At 40.7% G+C, this 21378-nt stretch overlaps 1 protein-coding gene across 4 annotated transcripts in view; it reads right to left on the bottom strand.

The window, feature by feature from the left end:
* The window catches only part of LOC115801621 (uncharacterized), a 169576-nt gene that overhangs the window by 107864 nt on the left and 40334 nt on the right, over positions 1-21378 (bottom strand). For all 4 annotated transcript variants that reach the window (XR_016392743.1, XR_016392742.1, XR_016392744.1 and 1 more), the window contains exon 1: positions 1-21378. This exon is cut by the window's left edge and continues 17053 nt beyond it; it is cut by the window's right edge and continues 40334 nt beyond it. The gene's annotated coding sequence lies outside the window, so the exon portion shown is untranslated.

Genomic DNA, 21378 nt, shown 5'->3' on the forward strand with positions numbered 1-21378 from the left:
AGTGATGTCTTCACCTGCACATGTTAGAATGGCTCCTTTAATCCACGTATAGTATCTACATATGTAGAATTAAGACTTCCCTTTAGACACCACATTTCAGAAACAACTCTTTAGAGGGACCTACAATTCACTGAAAAAAAAAAAAGACAAACAAGGCTAGAATCAGTGCAGATACATGTTTAACAACTGGCTCTACAGAGAAATAAACTCTAATTTGTAGTGTTTGCCATTTTCCACACTGTTAATACTCCCACCTTGGCCAAGACCAAGCTAATCTAACTTGACTGAATGTAGAGTTGGAAGGAGATGCACACAACTGGCTCCTGAAGGCAGATGCGAGCCAGTGCAAGGTGGCATCAGCACGTCACTGGCTGGAATGGTCAACAACAAATCACTTCTGTCCCTTCCAGAGCATCTCTCTTTTCCTACACCAGTATAGAACTACTGGTTTTGTTTACTTTACCTCTGTCCCCCCAAAAAGGACCAAATCAGGCCCTTTTTGGATCACTGTTGTGTCTTGGTCTCTTAACTGCTCAGAACTGACTCAATCATCACTTTGGGATTCTGCTAAAGTCCAGACAACTTTGGGCTGACTTGATAAGAATCTGTGGAACCAGGAGAAGCAGAACAGTACAATGATTGAGAATAGGATTTAGCGTCTAAACAAAGTGGTTTCAAAGTCAATTCTATCATGAAGATAAGCTAGGAGAACAACCCAATCAAAAAATGGGCAGAAGGGCTTCCCTGGTGGTGCAGTGGTTGAGAGTCTGCCTGCCGATGCAAGGGACACGGGTTTGTGCCCTGGTCCAGGAAGATCCCACATGCTGCAGAGCGGCTGGGCCTGTGAGCCATAGCCGCTGAGCCTGCGTGTCTGGAGCCTGTGCTCCGCAACGGGAGAGGCCACAACGGTGAGAGGCCCGCGTACCGCAAAAAAAAAAAAAAAAAAAAAATGGGCAGAAGATCTAAAAAGACATTTCTCCAAAGAAGATATACAGATGGACAAGAGGCACTTGAAAAGATGCTCAACATCGCTAATTATTAAAGAAATGCAAATCAAAACTACAATGAGGTATCGCCTCACACTGGTCAGAATGGCCAACATCAAGAAGTCTACAAATAAAAAATGCTGGAGAGGGTGCAAAGAAAAAAGAACCCTCCTACACTGTTGGTGAGAATGTAAATTAGTACAACCACTATAGAGAACAGTATGGAGGTTCCTTAAAAAATTAAAAACAGAGCTACCATATGATCCTGCGATCCCACTCCTGGACATATATCTGGAGAAAAACGTAATTCAAAAAGATACGTGCACCCCAATGTTCACAGCAGCACTATTTACAAGAGCCAAGACATGGAAGCAACCTAAGTATCCATCGACCGATGAATGGACAAAGAAGATGTGGTGTATACATCCAGTGGAATATTACTCAGCCAGAAAAAAGAATGAAATAATGCCATTTGCAGCAACATGGATGGACCTAGAGATTATCACACTTAGTGAAATAAGTCAGACAGAGAAAGACAAATATCATATGATATCGCTTATATGTGGAATCTAAAAAAATGATACAAATGAACTTATTTACAAAACAGAAATGGACTCACAGACTTAGCAAACAAACTTATGGTTACAAAAGGCAGGGGAGGGATAAACTAGGAGTTTGGAATTAAAATATACACACTAGGGGCTTCCCTGGTGGTGCAGTGGTTGAGAGTCTGCCTGCCAATGCAGGGGACAAGGGTTCGTGCCCCGGTCCGGGAAGATCCCACATGCCGCGGAGCGGCTAGGCCCGTGAGCCACGGCCACTGAGCCTGCGCATCCAAAGCCTGTGCTCCGCAACGGGAGAGGCCACAACAGTGAGAGGCCCGTGTACCGAAAAAAAAATATATATATATACACACTACTATATATAAAAAAGATAAACAACAAGGACCTAGTGTATAGCACAGGGAACTATATTCAATATCTTGTAATAACCAATAATAGAAAAGAATCTGAAAAATATATATATATATAACTGAATTGCTTTGTTGCACATCTGAAACTAACACAACATTGTAAATTAACCATATTTAAATAATATTTTTTAATTAAAAAAATTTTAAGGTACACTAGGAGATTTAGGGTCTCATGAACTCTCCTAACCTCTCTAAATTGGAAAAATATATATATATAACAAGCTCATTGGGAAGCTGTGAAAGTCAAGCAAGCAAATGTATATAGAACATTTACCTCAGCATCGGGCACATGGTGCTCCAAAAATAATAACTATGATTATCATTATTGCTGTTACTTGACCTGGTGTCTACCTCAGCCCTGTCACTGCCTCGCTAGTCTATGGAGCCCCCTCCTGAGAAGTGATCAAGGTACCTGCTTCTTGTGCAGCTGCCAGGAGCCACCAAACAGGAATCTCATGAGTCTCACAAGGCAAGAGGGCCCTAGGGTGGGACGACAGGGTATCAGCCCCTGGGGTCCCATAGCCAGGCATTTTCTGTTTAGAAGAAAGAGTGCAACAGACATTTCCAGCAGGAAGGCCACCGTCAATAAACAGAGGGCCTTTGGAAGTGGACACAGTAGGCCTGAGCTGCCAACTACCCCAGCCTGAAGTTGGCTGCTGGGTAGGAGGCTTTCCCTGTACTCACCAGTCTTCCAGGCCTGCTCTTTACCTAATCCTGCCTCTCCACCCTCAGCCCAGGCTCTTCCCCCCATCATCCCTGTGCTGAAATTCCCCTGCCCTGCTTCCTCCCTAGGCCGGCCACAGGGGCAGAAACATCTTTCAAAGCTGATCACATTCCTTCTATTTATGTGTCACTGTACAGTTTTCAAACTCTTTTACACCCATATGTATTTTGACTTTATCAAAAGCTACTGAGCAAGACAGGGCTGATCTTATTACCCTCCCTTCACACCTATAAAGAAATAGTGTCCCAGAGAGGCGAGTGACTTGGCCAAAAGTAGGACAATGTTCGTGGCAGAGCTGGTCCACCCTTGGCTTCGGGTCTCCCTCTATACCTATTCTTTACACTAGGATTCTAACCAAAAGCCAGTTTTCCCTTATCAAGCCCCAAGCTGGACAGCAGCCCCATCCTAATACCTGCATCCCTAGGATGATGAATTCTCTTACCTCTCCCTAGTCTGTGTCTGAACAATCTGTTCCCATATTACCTTTGGCCAAAGTATCTTTCTGAGCTTGACTAGTTGTATGTGATGAGAGCAGAGCTGAGGCCCCTATACTTCCCTAAATGAACTCTTAGCCTTGTGAGTTATATAAAGGCTCTGGAATTCTCAAAGGAAAATCATTAAACAAACACTAGAGCTGGGAAGGACTTGAGGGATGACCTAGCCCAGCTTCTCATGGCACTAACGAGCAAATCAAGGCAGACAGCTTGAGGGATGTGGACCAAATTCCCAGACTAGTTGGCCAGTGGCCAAAGGGAGCCTAGGCCCTAGGTCTCCTGACTCCTTGTATACTGCTCTTTCACCTTAGGCCAAGGCTGTTTCTTGACCTTCTAATCCTTTTCTGAAGACTTGGGATTTTCCGTTGTTTTTTAGGAAGGCATTGAAAAAACAAAGGAGGCAAGTTGTAAACCCAAATGTGGAAAACAGATACAACCGCTTCCTTTACCAATGCAAGATCCTGCTGTTTCTTTACTCATGCCCAATGCAAGGAAGATTAGAAGATGTCAACTAAAGTAAATGACGTTTTATACATAAAGCACTATACCTTTAAACATTCTGTGGTATTTTTCTTTAAATATGTGTGAAGCCTAATTCCTAAACAATGAGATTTCCTTGTTCAAATGAGACCAAGTGTCTGAATGAGTGGCATAAACACCATGCTCAGAATGTCTTGGAATTCCTTTGGAATTTTCTTCAGAATTTCTTTAGCATTTTCTTTAGAGTCTTTGCATGTCTTCAGTGAAATGATCCTACATCTTGGTGAAACTGGATTCTTAGCACCTTCTCTAGCAAAGGCCACCGAAAAAAGACTCCATTGTGCACCTTTGTCTCTCCACTGTGGTGATTCAGAGAATGTAGACCATTTATGTGAACCTGAGTATTCTTCCAGCTCTGAGAAAACCAACCGTCTTAGAAAATCTGTTGTGCTTTAGGAGAGAGACTCAGCTATACTTGCTTTCAGGATCAAGAGAGCAAATCAGTCTCCCTTCAAGACCCAGATAAATAGTTCCAGTGAGGTTTGGTACAAAGTCCCCTTCCTCCCCCCTCCCAATCTTCTGGACTGCTTGCCGATACCAAAATTTTCTTTTAAAAATGGTAAGGCTGAGACTTGGCAGGGAGAGAGATTATCAAAGTAGTGAAACCTTTCATTCTGCAATAAAAGATTTTTCTTTTAATTAAAGGTTGAGTAACCTAGTTAAGGGAGCGAGTAAGCCTTCACATAAACAAATTGTGTACATGATTTTCAGATCTTCCCTTGGTTTGGACAGTATGGAAAGCTGGCAAAAACAGAGAGTGTGAAATACCTTCAAGAGAAGGAAGGATGTCCATGGATGGTGGGAGAAAAGCCCTCGAGGGCTCAACCAGGACAAAATGTAATAACAGAGAGGAGTTTTTGTCATAAAACCAATGAAGCATAAGCTCAGATTTCCTCAATTGCAAAAGGCTCCTTCTAAGGCTCTCTAGCTAATTTATGTTTATAAATTTATTTTTTTCTTAAATAAGCCCCCTTCTCCTGATTAAATATTCAGCCCCACAAAATCTGGGTGAGCCCCTGAGTGTGCCAGGTAGAGATTCTGTAACAGAGTTACATGTGTAGGCCAGGCTGATGTGGGTCCTGGACGGAAATGCTCAGAGTTGCCTCTTCTACTTCAATGTGCAAGAAGGACCACATCTCTCTATTTTCTGTGAATCAACCTGATTGCCACCTGGAAGCACCACCCTGCTGGGTGGCTGTGCACGCGCGCACGTGCGTGCGCGCGCGCACACACACACACACACACACACACTCCTGAGGATGGCTGCTCTGTCCATACTGGAGGCACAGAAGTTGCTGCCAAGACCGAGAACCTCAGAGCCTGTGTCCCCATGCCCTCAGGCACATCATACAACCATCTTCCTTGAGGATTAGCCACTTCCTTGGGCTCCATTGACAGGGAAGAACAAATCTGACTCCATACTGGATCTCCTTCTTTTACTTTAATCTTTGTATTCTGCTGCTTTTGCTACAAGTTAATCACTAATGGGATGTTGCCTATAGCTTAAAGTATACATAATGGCCCATCTCCCGGAACCCTGCCTCCCAAGCCTGAGTGTCAAGCTAAAATACTTTGGTTTCGCTCACAGGAAACATCCTGACCAAGTTCACCTGTGAAGAGCTGCAGGAAAGAAGAAATTAACACATTCCCTCTGGAGTCTGGCTGGACCAGGAAATATTTGCAACAACTTATCACCTTTTTTTACCTTATCTCTTCAACTCCCCCTCTTTGCTCTATAAAAGAAAGTAGCACCCAAAACCAGGCAATCTGGCTCTCTGGGACACTAGTCCACCATCTTCTTGGTCTGCTGGCTTTCTGAAAAAAGCTGCTATTCCTTGTCCCAATGCCTTGTCCTGCTGTGTGGTGAGCAGTACGAGCTTGGACTCGACAACGCTCCCGAACCAAACGACGGGCACACTTCCTCCTCCAGAAACCCACTGACCTCCTTCCTCTTCTGCTACAAGAGAACCTCCTCTTCACTAAGCAGCTTCCTTCAAGGCACTTGCTTCTCTTTTCTGTTCTTTTAAGATCATTGTTTTGGTCTACTCTACCCAGAGTCTGAGGATGAACAAACCAAATGCATGGGTACAAGGCCCTGATCAGCAAACACTCCCAAGAAGAGAGGAGACTTTATGTTGGGTCCCTTTAGTGTAGACAAAAAAGGGAGAGTGGAAAGAAAACAGTACATTTCCATGTTAAAATAGAATGATCGTTTCTATAAGTTGGTCACATGCCGCAGGTCTTGCCTCCTCATGTCTCTAATGGCTGGGAGAAAAGGCTGTTATAAGCCAGAAGAGAAAGCCCTTTTTGAATTTAGATGGGGTGTAGAAGATACTACAGGTTACATACAAAGGAGTGCTCATTTCTAGGCTTGATCCCCGGGCCAGGGAAAAACTGCCTAAGGGAGTACCCAGCGCTTTACATGGTTGGCCCAGCTCTAAAACAGGTTTGTTTTTCCCCCTCATATTTAAGAGTCAATATTTGCAAAAGTACCGCAAATATCACTTCAAGGAAATGTTATTAATGTGTTCCCGTGGCCTCGTTTTTATTGTTTGCTTATTGTTTTTCTACTCCAGGTTCATTATAAGGAATCTTATCAGGTGGTTTGCAGCTTGGGGTAGAATGGTTCACTGCTGAGCAAAAAGCCACACAGGCCCTCCTGAAAGCCAGACCTGACCAAGTAAACCCTGGCCTCTTCTTGGTCCCTTAATCAGCAGGATTGCCCCAGTCCCAAAGGGCAGGAGAACTGGCTGTGGGTATTTACGCAGCTTGTGGGCAACGGAGGTCCAGCCATACGGTAAACAGTTCAACAGAAAGAAATGTACACTCTCTGTGTGAATTAGACTCAGTTCTCTATTATTTTTGCTTGTTTGTTTGTTTGGTTTTGGTGCACGGCTTCCTGATCGCTTGAATCCATTTCACATTAATGGAACAAGTAAGTGCGTAAAGGTTTCTTACGCTCAAAGATGTGATGAATCAGATCTTTGGAAAAGAGCGAGCCTCTCTTAGGGTTCTTCCCCAGGGCTTTGTGAACTCCGCGATACAAATCTACCTGAGCATCTACACTCCTGAGGATTGTAGCTTCCAGTTCAGGTCTGTGTGCCTTAAAGTTGCCAAAACAACACTCTTGCTAATGATGTTTTAAATTCCCCTAATGTTACCCAACTTGTGCTAAGCACAAATGAGGAATTGAATAAATAGGCTTCTGTTGATTCCACCTCTCTGTATTCAGCTTGTAACTAGAATACCCAAGACGAGAAATTACTCCTGAATCAACCTGCTGATTCTTGCCACTTCAAGCATACCTGAGCTTTCTATCGCTATCATTGTATTGTATCTCTAGGACCCACTGGTGCCTGTCTCTGTATTTAATTGTCTGACATTTTTAAGGCTTTAGCAACAGTACCACCAAATTTTACCAGGATGTTTACCATTAGCTACTCATCTTAATAGGCCTATAGGGCAGGGGCGTGTGAACACTGGCATTTTACGGACCAGGAAACATACTCCTGATGACACAAAGGGAATCTGAGGCAGAACCATGATCGGACTTCTAGATATTCAGGGCTATACGTTACCTGAGACAAAAGTACGTGGATTTTCATCATTTTATGAGTGACCCATTATTCAAAGCACCACCTTCTCTAAAAAGCCTTTCTGAGCCACTCCAGTCCACAGCGACTCTTTCCTAGAGCACCCCGCCCCAACCACCTCCTGAAACCCTAACACACATTTTATTTGTATGTTATGTTGGTCTTTAAACACATCCTCTTTACATGATCAATCATTTTCAATGGTTCACAAAACCTTCCCTCTGGAATATTACCTCCTTAAGGATACTCTTGTTTGTATTCCTCTACCACCCCTAGCACCATGCTTATTCCAAGATGGGGCTGAGAATGCACTGCCCGTGACCACCACTAGCCTGGATGGCTAACTGAGGACAATAAATTGACATAAAAGTGAACCAGGATGTGCTCCTCAGCTCGACCCAAAAAGGGCACATAGATAACGCCTCCCAGGTACTGCCTGCCCAGCGGTCTCCTCTGAGCCAAGCAGGTAACAGCCACTGGCTCCCTACAGCCCTTGCAGGAATCTCGCTGGGTAGATTCCACCTGTGAACTGCCCTCTTCGTCTCTCGAGTTCATGCAGAAAAGTCTCAGGAGCTAACGTTGAAATGAGACTGTCAGAATACCCTGGGGAACTTGGCAGCAAAGACAGAGCTGAGTAACAGCCTGCCTCCTGTGTTCAAACCAACAAGCCTAAGAGTAAATCCACCTGTCTACCCAGCAAGCTCCCCACTTAATCTGATCACCTGGAGAAAACCAAAAGCACATTGACTTAAAAGACAAAAAACAAAAACAGGCAAAAAAGTTCAACATAGAACATTTGGGAAATGAAGAAAAGAGCACAAAGTTATAAAATTATCCATTATCTCACCACCCAGAAATAAATACCATTAACATGTTGGTATATGTCTTTCTAGTCTTTTTTTTCCTCATGTAACTGAAATTGTAGTTTCGCAACCTGATTCACTTAGCAGTAACATTTCACTTAGCATTTTTCATGTTATTAAAAATTCCAAAAGCATGATGTTAATGGCTTCATAATATTTCCTATCACAGAGGTACTCTGACAATTTAGCCAGGCTTCTATTACTGTTTTGTTCACATGTCATGTTAATGTTACTAGAGGGTGGGACTGGGAAACCTGCCCAAATCATTGCACTTAAGTCCTTTTTAGGAAACAGACAAATAGACCCACTTCCTGTTGGAGAAAATAACTAGAATTTCTCATGACAAATCTGTTTTCCAACTATATAAAAATGGCCAGTGTGACTGACCCCATTGATGTCCCTTCCCCCATATTTCTCTTGATCTATTCACCTGCAAGATGTTAGACCCATTCCTTGCCCCGTGACAGCTTCTCATCTAAAGCACTAAGGCTTTCTCCTTTTCTGCCTGGAAGTTTTCTTCAGGATTCAAAGCCCACAGGGGCAATTCTCAACCAACAGAGCAGAGTTGATGGATAAGTACTCCCAACTTCCTTGACCCTCCCTGGGAAAGTTGTAAAGCTCATTCTACTCACTTACTTGAAGGTTCCTGGTAGGACTGGGCCGCAGTTACCTGCAGTGGTAATCCACTTATTACTGGCTTTCGTCCCATTTTCCTAGTCCCAGCCCTTCAGAGATGCTTTCTGGGATCTACTCCCAAATAACTGGCTAACCTCAGCCGTGTCTCCAGGTCTGGTTGGGGGGAGACCAAACAAAAACAGTCATCTAAAATCTTATATGAAAAAGAATATAGAGGCAGGAAATCCCAATATTTTGCAATTGGCCGATAAACTACTGCTATTAATCATTCACTCCATGTGGAAAATACAAAAGTTTGCATCACTAACATAAGACTGAAACCTCCTTCCTTTCTGAGCCATCTTAACTCCCTTCCACCCTCTTTGAAATTTCTCTCCATGATTTTGAGTGTAAATAAAACCCCAGTCCCCATTTCTTCAGTGGCCATTCTTTAGAACACACACATTGTTTGTCTCTAGGGCTATTTAGAAATCAGCCCTGTCGCCTTCAGTGGTTGTTCTGCAAAGAATCTGTAGACACACAATTTGAAATGTCAGTGCATTTAAACAGACCAAAGTGCCTGCTAAATCCAACCCATAGGTTCATAGTCTTTGTTTATACAGCTGTGGCTTGATCTAAACCTGCAGCAGCAGTCAAGTATCACATAAATAATTCACGGAGGAGTGCTTGAGGCCAATTCATGAAGCAATGAATGTTTTAAATAAGTTAGAAAGCCAAAGAGTTTTTGAAACCTCAAACTGTTTACAAAAGAATTGAGACTCCTCTTTCTACATAAAATAATGCAAACCTTTCGCACATTTCTAGAACATTCTTTACTAAGAAGTATTTTTAGCCCAATGATTAAAGAGTCTATGGCCCATCCCTTTCCCCCCATCTTTGGACACTCATTTCCCACGCTGGTAAACCTTTTTCTTCTCCAGTTCTTGTTTTTATGCTATTTAGCACTTAGAGACAGATTAAAACCTCCAGACGCTAAATTATGATTCATTTCCCATTCCCTACTGATACATAGTTGAAAACTAACACAATTCTAAATCACAAAATTAGTAGAATGACAACAAAGTTCTAGTATTTCCTATTGTGCATATTTTCATACTTTTTTGAAATATCAAACATATTTCAAAAAATATTTACTTTCTGGCATCCTAGCCCTAGGCTGAGTTTGCCTATTCAGTAACGCCATCAGTGACACACCCAAGATTACAGACCATTTTGCAGCACAGAATTATGAACTGAAAAGCTGGCTGAAGTCCCAAGTCACATATTCAACTATACCCAATATACATAATAGCCAAAGGATTCAAAGATGCTCCAAATTTGGCCCTCTGGTTAGTATTCAGACAGATGGTGAATTTATTTTACAAAAAAGTGGCAAATCTTACCAAGGGTGGTTATTGGGATGCCACAGCCCCATCAAAGGAGGGTATTACCAGTAAAAATCAAATTAATCTACATATCACCAAACAAATGTCCCCAAGTTTTTCCACCAGCTACTGAAAACAAATTAAACCTTAAAATAGCCACTAGACAGGTCTGGCAGCACAGCCAATGTATCAGCACTCATGCTGGCCAAAAACCCCAGCAGGGTTTGACGTCCGGGAGGTGAATGGGAGCAGACTGCAAATAATTCAAGTGGTCTGATGTTAAAGCTCCACGTCTTAGGGCTCTTTTAGTCGACAGGGAGAAAAACCCAACTCCAACTAGCACAAGGAAAGAAAGGAGGAGGGGAGGTTATGGTTTATGTACATGGGGACCCCTGGGTCTTCAGCAAAGTCAGGGGACTTTGGGCAAGCCTGAATCCAGGGGCTCGAACGGTGCCACTGGGGCAGCGCTCCTGCCTTTCTTCCCTCAGCTCTGGTTGCCTGGAACACTGGGGTCATTGCACAGACTGCAGCCTCTTCTTCATCACTTCAGTAAGATTTGGGGCTGTCCCTGTGTGGCTCAGCTTGCATCACTTGCCCTAGTCTTAGTCTCAGGCTATTTTGGCCAAGGCTGGGGTTACTTCCAGCCATAAATCTGGAGGTAGGGCTGCCCACATACACATGAACTGAAAATGAGAAGGGGTGATTCTGCAAGAGACGCTGGGTAAGCAAGAAAAGGTGTTCACCATTATGCCTTATCCCTCATTCATATCATATGTTGACTGAAAATAGCAACTATGTCCTGCATCTTCCTGCTCAAAGCAGCTGGCAGAGACCCTCAGCTCTAGCAGGCACTCAACGCCATTTGTTGATTGATTGACTCCAGCAGAACAATAAAAAACCAGGGGGTTTGCTCTGAGCAAAGGCCATGCATGGCAGTCTGCAAAGACAAAGGACCTCACCAAAGGGCAGAGCTTAATCACACAGGTTTTAATGAGTCTCTAGCATTTTAACTTCAAACAGGAAGCCCGAACAGGCTAGGAGATTTGACTCTATCTAAACTAGATACCCAACACCCCAGAACATTTTTGAGAGGTGAACTTGTGGCTGGTCCTGTGTATTAGGGGAACTGGGTAGCTCCTTACACAAAATTTTGACAATTTCACAAGCACTTTTAAGTCCCTACTTTCTCACCAGCCGAACAACCAAAGCGCGTGTGGTACAGCATTACAGAAAAAACATTAGGGTGGGTTCTAGTCACCACGCTATTAATAAAGATGTGTGATTCTAAGCAAACCACTTGGTCTCTCTGAGCATTAGCTGCCTCATCTATAAAACAGTGAATTTGTTCTCTTTAAGTTCTGGCATTCTAGAATCCACAACTTACTGAGCTCTGTAACAGGGCAGTGGCTCCTAACCTTGACTGCACATTAGAGATAGCTTGAGAGATTTAAAAATAACCCTGATGCCTAGGCCACAATTCAGACCAATTAGATGCAAATTTCTGGTGATAGGAGCAGGCCTCAATATATATTTTAAATCTCCCCCAGGTGATTCCAGGTGATTTGCAGCCAAGGTTAAGAACCACTATCCTGTTTCATTCTGCAATCTTCTGGAAGAGCAAGCTGAAAGGGGTGAAAAATGAGAACCAACAAAGCACAGCTCCCAGAGACCCCGTCTGCAGCCATTGTGGCCCTGTAGCTAGTGGCATCTGCAATGAGCATTTCACTTACTGCTTAGAAATTACTGTCTTTTACTGATGTGCCTAGTGCCATCTGGCACTCGGCATATTCCAGGGCAGGTTTCCAAAATTAGGGTATTATTATTTTTGGTGAATTCTTAGTACCAATGGTTTACCTAAAACTATTTCAGCCAAAGGATATTTTTCACTCTTAAGAGAATAGAAAACTTCAAGGTACCTCCCATGTTGCATAATGAACTAAGAAATGAGAGACACCCGAGCGATAGTTTAATCATTTTCCTCCTCTTATGTAATAACAAATGTTTTTGTTCAATTACATGAATCATCAGATTCGCTCTAACATCAGAATGCATTGAAAAGCAGGGGGAACTATATGCTTGGCAATTAGCTGCTTTTTAAAAGAAAAAAAATCAAAATCAGTTGAGCTTTCTATGGTTCAATAATACTAACCAGCATTTATGTCACTTTCAGTGATAGATTGGTCTGTTTCACTGAACCTTTTTTCCTAGGAAAAAATTGCTATACAATTTCATGATTCACATCCATACCTCCTGCCACATAATCGCATGTTCCATGCAAGCCTGCCTCCTACGTGCAAGGGCTTGCTTTTCACTTCTGCTGTTTGTTCCTTCTTCTCTCTGCTTTGTGAGCTCTGATGCCCTTTGAAAGTAGCAAGTTGGAAATAACTTCGGTTGAAGTTTCAGGAAGTTACCTTGCATTCATGAAACGCTATTCACTTAAAAGACTTCTTAAAATATATCTGACACAGGATTCTTAAAAAATGACATAAATGAAGTCAATGGAAAGTGAGCCCTCTTCACTCCTCCCTTTTAAAAAAGGAAACATTTTGGTGATTAAATAAAAACAAATGCCTCAGTTGACCAAATTTAGCTTTATTTATTTTCTTCAAAGAGGCTCAAACTCATGGGACCCATTTTCTTCTTTGGGTAGGGAGGTCCCTGGGTGTAAAGGGGGGCTTGTGCTTATTTTATATGGCTTCAAACTCAGTATTTCCTACACTTCAGGGTAGATTGCACTTCTATGGGAATGTTCAAAACCTACCTCTTCTACAAAACCCTTTCTAGAGTGGTTTCTCACAATAATTCAGATTTTGGCTTCTCTTAATTAATCACATTGTCTGATAACACCAGACTCCACTCCCACATAGGAACCCTTGCCTGGGGTTGAGAAGACATCACTCCTTTTCAAAGGAACCTGGGTCCCTCATTCACCATTGTCTCTGTCACTCCTACTTCACTCATTTCAGTTACAATTTTTTCTCTGAAAGTTTTAAGAAGTTTGTATTAGTAAGGGTTTTCCAAAGAAAGAGAACCTCACGGGGCAGATAAAGATACAGATAGATATCCTGTATCTATCTACCTACCTACCTACCTATCTACACACACATATACATACATACAGGGAGGAGCGGAGAGATATATTCATTGATTTTAACGGCCTCGTTCACATGACTGTGGGGACTGTCAAGTCCCAAATTTGTAGGAAGGCTGGCAGGCTAGAAATTGAGGTAAGAGTTGATCTTGAAGTCTTGAGTCCAAAATCTAGAAACTCGGGCAAGGTTTCTATGTTGCTGTCTGGAGGCACAATTCCTTCTTCTTTGGGAAACCCCAGTCTTCACTCTTAAGGCCTTCAACTGATTGGATAAAGTCCACCCAAACCACTGAGGGTAACATGCTTTACTTAAAGTCTACTGATTGTAAGTGTTAACCACAACTTTAAAAATGCCTTCACAGCAACATCCAGACTGGTGTTTGACAAATAATTCAGCACCATAGCCTAACCAAGTTAACAAGTAAAATTCACCATCACAGAGATACAGCAGAGAGCAGGGCCCCTTTCTCAGAAATACAATGTTAATGCACCCCTCACTTCCCCTCAACTCTCCTTCTTCCTTAACCGGGGGGGCCGATATCTAGTCCTGAAACCAGAGAGCCTCAAATTCCCCCAAAGTTATTGATGATATTCTAAGAAATCTTTGCTCTGCTTCAGCAGCCCTTCCCTGAGGCCATACATATTGCAAGGCTGAGCTGCCTGTATGGTGGAAAGGCCTGGGGTACAAGCTCATGTGGGAAACCACATCCTCAAGTAGTATTTCAGAATATCACCTGCCCCCATTACATTCCATCAGTATTCAGTGCTGTTTCAGCTGTGCCCTGTTTTTTCCTTTCCTGCCCAAATTATAGAAAATTTCCTTTATGGCTTGTTGCTAATTCTTCATCACCCACTTACTCTTAAATGTTTTTGCACCCTGACTTCTGCTTTTCACCCCCACCCAACTGAAGCCATGCATTAGAGAGTTCTTGATGACTCATTAGTTATCAGATTCTCTTGGGTCCACACTGCCTTTGACCCTCAGCTGCATTTGGGGCTGTTACTATGCATTCCTTTTTGGCTTTTTTTCCCCTGACTCTTTATCTGAAGGAGAATCTCTAACTGACATCCTAAGCACAGTACTCCCCAAAGTTTTTCTTCAGCTGGGCTCTCTTCTCCTCCACCACTCCTTAACAATCTCATCTACCCCCAAATGTCATCACTGTGTTAAAGAAGGCTCCAAAACATGTATCTCTAGCTGCAACCTCTCTCATAAGCTCTAGGCTAATATTTTTTCCCATATTCACAACCTCTTCACCTAGCTGTCCCTCTGGTACCTAAATCTCAATATGTCAAAAAGTCATTGTTTGGATAAAAAACCAAGGACCTACAAAATGATGCTATAATAGACACACTTTACAGTGAAAGACACATATAGATTGAAAGTGAGGGGATGGAAAAAGATATTTCATGCAAATGGAAACCACAAGAAAGCAGAGGTAGCAATACTCATATCAGACAAAACAGACTTCAAAACAAAGTCCATTAAGAAAGACAAAGTAGGACACCATATAATGATAAAGTAATCAATACAAGAAGAGGACATTACACTCATTAACACATATGCAACCAATATAGGAGCACCTAAATGTTGGGTTGGCCAGAAGGTTCATTCGGTTTCTCTGTAAGATGGCTCTAGTAGGGCTTAGTTGTCTTTAACTTCATTCGAAACAATTTTGTTAGACTGTATTGTGACAGCTGTCACATCAATGTGCATTTAAAAAAAAACTTATCAAAATTGGTGAATATTGGTGTAGCCATTTTAATATTGAAAATGGAAGAAGAAAGCAACATTTTCTGCATATTATGCTTTATTATTTCAAGAAAGGTAAAAATGCAACTGAAACACACAAAAAGATTTATGCAGTATATGGAGAATGTGCTGTGACTCATTGAACATGTCAAAAGTGTTTTGCAAAGTTTCTTGCTGGAGATTTCTCACTGGACGATGCTCCACAGTCAGTAGCCCAGTTGAAGTTGCTAGCGATCAAATCGAGACATTAATTGAGAACAATCAATGACATACTCAAAATATCCAAATCAAGTGTTGAAAATCATTTGCACCATCCTGGTTATGTTCATCACTTTGACGTTTAGCTTCCACATAAGGTAAGCAAAAATAACCTTCTTGCCCATATTTCTGCATGCAATTCTCTACTTAAATGTAATGAAAACGTTCCATTTTTAAAACAAATTGTGACAGGTGATGAAAAGTAGATAAACTGTACAATAACGTGGAATGGAAGAGATCGTGAGGCAAGTGAAATGAATCACCACCAACCACACGAAAGGCCGGTCTTCATCCAAAGAAGGTGATGTTGTGTATATGGTGGGATTGGAAGGGAGTCCTCTATTATGAGCTCCTTCCAGAAAACCAAATGATTCATTCCAACAAGTACTGTTCCCAGTTAGACCAACTAAAATCAGCACTCGACGAAAAGCATCCAGAATTTGTCAACAGAAAACGCATAATCTTCCATCAGGGTAACACAAGACTGCATGTTTCTTTGATGACCAGGCAAAAACTGTTACAGCTTGGCTGGGAAGTTCTGATTCATCTGCCGTATTCACCAGATACTGCATCTTTCGATTTCTATTTATTTAGGTCTTTACAAAATTCTCTTAATGGAAAAAATTTCAATTTTTTTGAAAAATGGAAGACTGTAAAAGGCACCTGGAACCATTCTTTGCTCAAAAAGATAAAAAGTTTTGTGAAGAAGGAATTATGAAGTTTCCTGAAAAATGGCAGAAAGTAGTGGAACAAAAGGGTGAATACATTGTTCATTATAGTTCTCGGTGAAAATGAAAAACTGTTTTATTTTTACCTAGAAACCGAAGACACTTTTTGGCCAACCCAATATATAAAATAAACACTAACAGACATAAAGGGAGAAAGTGATAAGAATACAATCAGAGTAGGAGATTTTAACATCTCACTGACATCAATGGGCAGACTTTCCAGACAGAAAATCAATAAGGCAGCAGAGATCCTAAATGACACATTAGAACAGTTCGACTTAATTGATATCTACAGAACACTACATCCAAAAAAAAGCAGAATACACATTATTTTAAAGTGCACATGGAACATTCTCTAGGATAGACCACACATTAGGACACAAAATAAGCCTCAACAAATTTAAGAGGATAGAATTTATTTCAAGTGTCTTTACTGACCACAATGGTATGAAACTAGAAATCAACCACAGAAATAAAAATGGGGAGAAAAACCAATCACATGGAGACTAAACAAAATGCTACTAATAAAAAACAATGAGTCAATGATGAAATCAAAGAGGAAATCAGAAAATACCTCAAGACAAATGACAATGAAAATACAAGCTTACAAAATCTATGGGATGCAGCAAAAGCAGTTCTAAGACAGAAGTTCATAGCAATACAGGCCTTCCTCGAGAAATAAGAAAAATCGCAAATAACCAACCTAACTTACCACCTTAAAGAATTAGAGAAAGAAGAACAAACAACCAAAGTCAGCAGAAGGAAGGAAATGATAAAGATCAGAGAGAAAATAAATAAAATAGAGATCAAAAAACTAACAGAAAGGATCAATAAAACCAAGAGCTGGTTCTTTGAAAAGATAAACAAAATTGACAAACCTCTAGCTAGGGTCACCAAGAAGATACGACAGATGACCCAAATGAACAAAATAAGGAATTAAAGAGGAGAAATAACAACTGATACCACAGAAATACAAAAAATCATAAGAAAATACTATGAACAGTTAAATGTCGACAAATTGGACAATCTACAAGAAATGGGCAAGTTTCTAGAAACATTCAGCCTGCCAAAATTAAGCCAAGAAGAAACAGATAATTTGAACAGACCAATCACTAGAAGTGAAACAGAAGCTCTAATTAAAAAAAAAAACAAAACAAAAAAAACTCCCTGCAAACAAAAGTCCAAGACTAGACGTCTTCACTAGGGAATTCTACCAAAAATACAAAGAAGAATTTATACCTATCCTTCTCAAACTATTCCAAAAGAATGAAGAGGAGGGAAAGCTCCCAAAGTCATCCTATGACACCACTATCACCCTGACCAAAACCAGAGAAAGACATTACCAAAACAGAAAATTACAGGCCAATATCTTTGATGAATATAGATGCCAAACTCCTCAACAAATATTAGCAAACCTAATCCAACAATACACAGAAAGGATCATACACCACAATCAAGTTGGATTCATTCCAGAGTCACAAGGATGGCTCAACATACATAAATCAATGTGATAAATCACATTAACAAACAAACAAAAAAGACAAAAAACACATGATCATTTCAACAGATGCAGAAAAAGCATTTGACAAAATTCAACATTCACTCATGATAAAAATTCACACCAAAGTGGGTATAGAGGGTACATAACATAATAAAACCCACTTATGACAAACCCACAGCCAACATAATATTAAATGGTGAAAAGCTGAAATCCTTCCCACTAAATTCTGGAACAAGAGAAGGATGCCCACTATCATCACTTCTATTCAACATAGTATTGGAAGTCCCAGCCACAGCAATCAGACAAGAAAAAGAAATAAAAGGTATCCAAATTGGAAGGGAAGAGGTAAATTTATCATTACATGCAGATGACATGATAGTCTATATAGAAAACTCTAAAGACTCCACACAAAAATATTAAAACTAATAAATGAATTCAGCAAGGTAGCAGGATACAAGATTATTAGATTGAAATGTGTTGCATTTCTTTTTTTTTAATCTTTTCTACATACAATGCTTCGCATTTTTAAATTTTATATATTTATTTTTGGCTGTGTTGGGTCTTCATTGCTGTGCACAGGCTTTCTCTAGTTGCGGTGAGTGGGGGTGACTCTTTGTTGCAGTGTGCAGGCTTCTCACTGTGGTGGCTTCTCTTGTTGCAGAGCATGGGCTCTAGGCACATGGGCTTCCGTAGTTGTGGCACACAGGCTCAGCAGTTTGGCTCGCAGGCTCTAGAACGCAGGCTCAGTAGTTGTGGTGCACAGGCTTAGTTGTTCTGCAGCATGTGGGATCTTCCCAGACCAGGGCTCGAACCCGTGTCCCCTGCATTGGCAGGTGGATTCTTAACCACTGTGCCACCAGGGAAGTCCTGAAATCTGTTGCATTTCTTTACACTAACAATGAAATCTCAGAAGGAGAAAGTAAAAAAACCAATCCCATTTAAAACCGCATTAAAAAAAAAAACAAAACACCTAGGAATAAACCTAACCAAGGAGATGAAAGACCTATATGCTGAAAACTACAAAACACTGATAAAGGAAGCTGAAGATGATGCAAAGGGATGTATCTCATGCTCTTAGATTGTAACAATTAATATCATCAAAATGGCCATACTACCCAAAGCAGTCTACAGATTTACCCTACCAAGTTACCCTTGACATTTTTCACAGATCTAGAACAAATAATCCTAAAACTTATATGTAACCACAAAAGACCCAGAATTGCCAAAGCAATCCTGAGGGAAAATAATAAAGGTGGAGGCATAACTCTCCTAGACTTCAGACAATACTATAAAGTTACAGTAATCAAAACAGCATGGTACTGGCACAAAGACATATATATCAATGCAACAGAATAGAGAGCCTAGAAATAAATCCACACACCTATGATCAATTAATCTATGACAAAGGAGACATGAATATACAATGGAGAAAAGACAGTCTCTTCAGCAAGTGGTGTTGGGAAAGCTGGATAGCTTCATGTAAATCAGTGAAATGAGAACTCCCTCACACCATATATAAAAAAAAATTCAAAATGGTTTAAAGACCTAAATATGAGACATGACACCATTAAACTCCTAGAAGAGAACACAGGCAAAACATTTTCAGACATAAATCATAGCAATGTTTTCTTAGCTCATTCTCCCAAGGCAAAATAAATAAAAGCAAAAATAAACAAATGGGACCTAATCAAACTTATAAGCTTTTGCAGAGCAAAGGAAACCATAAACAAAATGAAAAGACATCTTATGGAATGGGAGAAAATACTTGCAAATAATGTGACCAAGGAGGGCTTAATATCCAAAATACACAAACAGCTCATACAACTCAATAACAACAACAAAAACAAACCAATCAAAAAATGAGCAGAAGACCTAAATAGGTATTTCTCCAAAGAAGATATCCAGATGGACTAACAGCACATGAAAAAATGTTCAACATCATTAACTTTTAGAGAAATGCAAATCAAAGCCACAATAAGGTATCACACAGGTCAGCATGGCTAAGAACAAAAAGTCTGCAAGTAATAAATGCTGGAGAGGGTGTGGAGAAAAAGGAACCTTCCCACACTGTTGGTGGGAATGTAAATTAATGCAGGCACTATGAAGAACAGTATGGAGGTTCCTTAAAAAACTAAAAATAGAGTTACCATATGATCCAGCAATCCCACTCCTGGGCATATATCTGGAAAAGATGAAAACTCTAATTCAAAGAGATACATGCACCCCAATGTTCACAGCAGCACTATTAACAATAGCCAAGATATGGAAACAACCTAAATACCCATCAACAAATGACTGGTTTAAGAAGATACATGTATCTACACAATGGAATACTACTCAGCCACAAGAAAGAATGACGGACCTAGAGATGATCGTACGAAGTGAAGTAAGTCAGACAGAGAAAGACAAATATTATACAATATCACTTATACATGGAATCTAAAAAATAATACCAATGAATCTATATACAAACCAGACTCACAGACATAGAAAACAAACTTATGGTTACCAAAGGGGAAAGGGGGTGGAAGAGGGATAAATTAGGAGAATGGGATTAACAGACAGCTGACTGAAAAACGGCAGAAGGTACTGGAGCAAAAGGGTGAATACACTGTTCAATAAAGTTCTTGGTGAAAATGAAAAGCGTCTTTTATTTTTACTTAAAAACCAAAGGAACTTTTTGGCCATCCCAATAATATCTATAAAATAGATAAGCAACAAGGATTTACTATATCACACAGGGAACAATATTCAATGTCTTGTAATAGCCTATAATGGAAAATAATCTGAAAAAAAAATATATATATATATAAAACTGAATCACTTTGTTGTATACCTTAAACTAACACAATACTGTAAATCAACTATACTTCAATAAATTTTTTTAAAGTTATTATCTCTTTGCCAAAAAATTGTGTGTTTGTGTGTGTGTTTGTGTGTGTGTCTATGTGTGTGTGTGTTTGTGTGTGTCTATGTGTGTGTGTCTATGTGTTTGTGTGTGTGTTTGTGTGTCTATGTGTTTGTGTGTGTGCATCTATGTGTGTGTGTTTCTATGTGTTTGTGTGTTTGTGTGTGTGTGTTTGTGTGTGTCTATGTGTGTGTGTGTGTCTATGTGTTTGTGTGTGTGTTTGTGTGTCTATGTGTTTGTGTGTGTGCATCTATGTGTGTGTGTTTCTATGTGTGTGTGTGTTTGTGTGTGTCTATGTGTGTGTGTGTTTGTGTGTGTCTGTGTGTGTGTTTGTGTGTGTCTATGTGTTTGTGTGTGTGTTTGTGTGTCTATGTGTTTGTGTGTGTGCATCTATGTGTTTGTGTTTCTATGTGTTTGTGTGTGTGTTTGTGTGTGTGTGTTTATGTGTGTGTTTGTCTATGTGTGTGTGTGTGTGTCTATGTGTTTATGCGTGTGTGTGTTTGTGTGTGTGTGTGTGTGTACTCCTGGTACTGAACCCACTATGAATGTACCATATTTTCCAAGTACTCAGGTGCCAACTCGAGCAGTATTTTCTGACCACTGTCTTGCCTTGGCCCCCACAACCGCCTCACTTCCAAGCACTATTTATTCCATCACCATGTTGTCTTGAGTCTCTCACACACTGCTCCTTCTCTTTATGTTCTCACTGCCGCCATCCTGGTGAAGGTTCCTCATGGCTCATCTCCTCTTTCACAATAGCCACCTCACTCCACCAGCGAATGAGCCTCCTTCATGTTCCTAAACACAGCTGGTTTCTCACTCACCACACTTTTGCTCAGGTCATTTCCTCTGCAATCCCCTTTCAGGAAGTTACCCTTGAACCCATAGACTTTGCTCTGCCATTTTGGCATTTTATCATATTGCCTTGTAGCAATTTGTGCACCTCTTATTTTTCATTATGACCTT

Source organism: Delphinapterus leucas, chromosome 3 (genome assembly GCF_059928025.1).
Source record: "Delphinapterus leucas isolate spDelLeu-1000000601 "Yukka" chromosome 3, BTC_Dleu_Yukka2, whole genome shotgun sequence".
NCBI lineage: Eukaryota > Metazoa > Chordata > Mammalia > Artiodactyla > Monodontidae > Delphinapterus > Delphinapterus leucas.